The following is a 5228-nucleotide window of genomic DNA, read 5'->3' as shown; positions in this document are numbered from 1 at the left end:
ATTTGCGAATTGTACCGTATCCTGATTAGTATACATTGGTGAGTCCTTCAAAGCAGTCAGTCCTTGGCTTGGGTTAATGCAGCCTCACTGTTTGTTTTCACAGGCATCTGAAGAGGCCTCTCTGCGTGCCCTGGAGAGTCTTATGACCGAGTTTTTCCACAGTTGCACCACAAATGAGCGGAAAAGGGAGATCGGTGAGTGACTCAAGCTGGCTGTTGCTCTGGATGAATTGCCATGGAGCTCTGATGATTTGGCGCTCTTATCTAGCTATATGCGAATGTACAAGAATTATTCTATTTTTATCCCCTTCTTCTCTCGGTTGGTGAAGTCCCTCCGATCTACTTGCTGCTGCATCTCTTCTGCCTCATGGCCATTTGAGATCCGGGTAGATGCAGAGAGGATGTTTCCCCTCATGGGGGAATCTAGAACTAGTGGGCATAGTTTCAGAATAAAGGGTCACCCATTTAAAACGGAAATGAGGAAGAATGTCTTCTGAGGGTCATAACATTATAGGAGGAGGAATAGCCCATTTGGCCCCTCAAGCCTGCTCCGCCACTCAATAAGATCATGACTGATCTGATCATATGCTCAGCCCTGCCCGCTCCCCATAACCCTTTACTCCCTTATTGCTCAAAAATCTCTCTATCTCCACCTTAAATATATTTAATGGCCCAGCCTCCACAGTTCTCTGGAGCAGAGAATTCTTCAGATTTACAACCCTCAAAGAAGAAATTCCTTCTCATCTCAGTTTTAAATGGATGAACCCTTATTCTGGAACTATGCCCCCTAGTTCTAGATTTCCCCCATGAGTGGAAACATCCTCTCTGCATCCACCTTGTCGAGCCCCCTCATTATCTTGTATGTTTCAATAAGATCACCTCTCATTCTTCTGAACTCCAATGTGTATAGGCCCAACCTACTCAACCTTTCCTCATAAGTCAACTCCCTTATCTCTGGAATCAACCTAATTAACCTTCTCTGAACAGCCTCCAAAAAAATGCAAATATATCCTTCCTTAAATACGGAGACTAAAACTGTACGCAGTACTCCAGGTGTGGCCTCACCAATACCCTGTACAGTTGTAGCAGGACTTCTCTGCTTTTATACTCTATTCCCCTTGCAATAAAGGCCAACATTCCATTTGCCTTCCTGATTACTTGCTGTACCTGCATACTCGCCTTTTGTGTTTCATGCACAAGGACCCCCAGGTCCCTCTGTACTGCAGCACTTTGCAATTTTTCTCCATTTAAATTATAATTTGTTATTTTATTTTTTTCCTGCTAAAGTGGATAACCTCACAATTTCCCACATTATACTCCATCTGCCAAATGTTTGCCCACTCACTTAGCCTGTCTATAATATCCCTTTGCATATTTTTTGTGTCCTCTTCACAATTTGCTTTCCCATCTATCTCTGTATCATCAGCAAACCTGGCTACATTACACTCAGGCCCTTCATCCAAATCATTAATAGAGATTATAAATAGTTGAGGCCCCAGCACCGATCTCTGTGGCACTCTACTCGTTACTGTTTGCCAACCGGAAAATGACCCATGAATGATTGAAATTCTCAACCCCATAGAGCAGTGGAGGCTGAGTTATTGAATATATCTTGGGTGAAGATAGACAGATTTCTGAACAATAAGGGGGTTATGGGGAACGTATATTATAATTAGTTATGGGGAGCGGGCAGGGAAGTGGAGTTGAGGCCAAGATCAAATCAGCCATGATATTAAAAGACGGAGCAGGCTCGAGGGGCCAAATTACCTACTCCTGCTCCTAGTTCTTGTGTTCTTATCAAGAACTGGTGTTGGAAATTGTAGGCGTTTCTGTTGTGCTTGTTTACAAAACTGGCTGTTTTGAATAGAGATCCAAAGAACCTCTTTGAGATTGGAATTGTCTCGACTGCTTCTCCCACAACCTGTCATAATGGGGTCTAACGGGTCCAGTCGAGCAACTATAATTCAATCTCTCTCTCTCTCTCTCCTTTCTCTCCTTTCTTTCTCTCTCTCTCTCTCTCTCTCCCTCCTTCCCTCACTCCCTCCCTCTTCCCCCCACCTCTCTTCCCCCCCCTCTCTTCCCCCCCCTCTCTTCCCCCCCCTCTCTTCCCCCCCCTCTCTTTCCCCCCCTCTCTTTCCCCCCCTCTCTTCCCCCCCCTCTCTTCCCCCCCCCTCTCTTCCCCCCCTCCCCCCTCTCTTCCCCCCCCTCTCTTCCCCCCCCTCTCTTCCCCCCCCCTCTCTTCCCCCCCTCTCTCCCCCCCCTCTCTTCCCCCCCCCTCTCTTCCCCCCCCTCTCTTCCCCCCCTCTCTTCCCCCCCTCTCTTCCCCCCCTCTCTTCCCCCCCCCTCTCTTCCCCCCCCCCTCTCTTCCCCCCCCCCTCTCTTCCCCCCCCTCTCTTCCCCCCCCTCTCTTCCCCCCCCCCTCTCTTCCCCCCCCCCCTCTCTTCCCCCCCCCCTCTCTTCCCCCCCTCTCTTCCCCCCCCTCTCTTCCCCCCCCTCTCTTCCTCCCCCTCTCTTCCTCCCCCTCTCTTCCCCCCTCTCTTCCCCCCTCTCTTCCCCCCCCCTCTTCCCCCCCCCTCTCTTCCCCCCCCTCTCTCTTCCCCCCCCTCTCTCTTCCCCCCCCCCTCTCTCTTCCCCCCCCCCCCTCTCTCTTCCCCCCCCCCTCTCTCTTCCCCCCCCCTCTCTCTTCCCCCCCCCTCTCTCTTCCCCCCCCCTCTCTCTTCCCCCCCCTCTCTCTTCCCCCCCCTCTCTCTTCCCCCCCCTCTCTCTTCCCCCCCCTCTCTCTTCCCCCCCCTCTCTCTTCCCCCCCCTCTCTCTCCCCCCCCTCTCTCTCCCCCCCCTCTCTCTCCCCCCCCTCTCTCTTCCCCCCCTCTCTCTTCCCCCCCTCTCTCTTCCCCCCCTCTCTCTTCCCCCCCCTCTTCCCCCCCTCTCTTCCCCCCCCCCTCTCTTCCCCCAACTCTTCTCCCCCCCCCCCCCCCCTCTCCCACCCCCCCAACTCTTCTCCCCACCCCCCCAACTCTTCTCCCCACCCCCCCCAACTCTTCTCCCCACCCCCCAACTCTTCTCCCCACCCCCCCAACTCTTCTCCCCACCCCCCCAACTCTTCTCCCCACCCCCCCAACTCTTCTCCCCACCCCCCCAACTCTTCTCCCCACCCCCCCAACTCTTCTCCCCCACCCCCCAACTCTTCTCCCCACCCCCCCAACTCTTCTCCCCACCCCCCCAACTCTTCTCCCCACCCCCCCAACTCTTCTCCCCACCCCCCCAACTCTTCTCCCTCCACCCCCCCAACTCTTCTCCCCACCCCCCCAACTCTTCTCCCCACCCCCCCAACTCTTCTCCCCACCCCCCCCAACTCTTCTCCCCCACCCCCCAACTCTTCTCCCCACCCCCCCCAACTCTTCTCCCCACCCCCCCCAACTCTTCTCCCCACCCCCCCCAACTCTTCTCCCCACCCCCCCCAACTCTTCTCCCCACCCCCCCCAACTCTTCTCCCCACCCCCCCCAACTCTTCTCCCCACCCCCCCCAACTCTTCTCCCCACCCCCCCAACTCTTCTCCCCACCCCCCAACTCTTCTCCCCACCCCCCAACTCTTCTCCCCACCCCCCCAACTCTTCTCCCCACCCCCCCAACTCTTCTCCCCACCCCCCCAACTCTTCTCCCCACCCCCCCAACTCTTCTCCCCACCCCCCAACTCTTTCCCCACCCCCCAACTCTTCTCCCCACCCCCCCAACTCTTCTCCCCACCCCCCCAACTCTTCTCCCCACCCCCCCAACTCTTCTCCCCACCCCCCCAACTCTTCTCCCCACCCCCCCAACTCTTCTCCCCACCCCCCCAACTCTTCTCCCCACCCCCCCAACTCTTCTCCCCACCCCTCCAACTCTTCTCCCCACCCCCCCAACTCTTCTCCCCACCCCCCCAACTCTTCTCCCCACCCCCCAACTCTTCTCCCCACCCCCCCAACTCTTCTCCCCACCCCCCCAACTCTTCTCCCCACCCCCCCAACTCTTCTCCCCACCCCCCCAACTCTTCTCCCCACCCCCCCAACTCTTCTCCCCACCCCCCCAACTCTTCTCCCCACCCCCCCAACTCTTCTCCCCACCCCCCCAACTCTTCTCCCCACCCCCCCAACTCTTCTCCCCACCCCCCCAACTCTTCTCCCCACCCCCCAACTCTTCTCCCCACCCCCCAACTCTTCTCCCCACCCCCCCAACTCTTCTCCCCACCCCCCCAACTCTTCTCCCCACCCCCCCAACTCTTCTCCCCACCCCCCCAACTCTTCTCCCCACCCCCCCAACTCTTCTCCCCACCCCCCCAACTCTTCTCCCCACCCCCCCAACTCTTCTCCCCACCCCCCCAACTCTTCTCCCCACCCCCCCAACTCTTCTCCCCACCCCCCCCAACTCTTCTCCCCACCCCCCCAACTCTTCTCCCCACCCCCCCAACTCTTCTCCCCACCCCCCAACTCTTCTCCCCACCCCCCCAACTCTTCTCCCCACCCCCCCAACTCTTCTCCCCACCCCCCCAACTCTTCTCCCCACCCCCCCAACTCTTCTCCCCACCCCCCCAACTCTTCTCCCCACCCCCCCAACTCTTCTCCCCACCCCCCCAACTCTTCTCCCCACCCCCCCAACTCTTCTCCCCACCCCCCCAACTCTTCTCCCCACCCCCCCAACTCTTCTCCCCACCCCCCCAACTCTTCTCCCCACCCCCCCAACTCTTCTCCCCACCCCCCCAACTCTTCTCCCCACCCCCCCAACTCTTCTCCCCACCCCCCCAACTCTTCTCCCCACCCCCCCAACTCTTCTCCCCACCCCCCCAACTCTTCTCCCCACCCCCCCAACTCTTCTCCCCACCCCCCCAACTCTTCCCCCCACCCCCCCAACTCTTCTCCCCACCCCCCCAACTCTTCTCCCCACCCCCCCAACTCTTCTCCCCACCCCCCCAACTCTTCTCCCCACCCCCCCAACTCTTCTCCCCACCCCCCAACTCTTCTCCCCACCCCCCCAACTCTTCTCCCCACCCCCCCAACTCTTCTCCCCACCCCCCCAACTCTTCTCCCCACCCCCCCAACTCTTCTCCCCACCCCCCCAACTCTTCTCCCCACCCCCCAACTCTTCTCCCCACCCCCCCAACTCTTCTCCCCACCCCCCCAACTCTTCTCCCCACCCCCCCAACTCTTCTCCCCACCCCCCCAACTCTTCTCCCCACCCCCCCAACTCTTCTCCCC

The sequence above is a fragment of the Pristiophorus japonicus genome, chromosome 15 (genome assembly GCF_044704955.1).
Source record: "Pristiophorus japonicus isolate sPriJap1 chromosome 15, sPriJap1.hap1, whole genome shotgun sequence".
Taxonomy (NCBI): Eukaryota; Metazoa; Chordata; class Chondrichthyes; family Pristiophoridae; genus Pristiophorus; species Pristiophorus japonicus.
The sequence above is the reverse complement of the archived record's forward strand: the minus strand, read 5'-3'. Positions refer to the sequence as shown.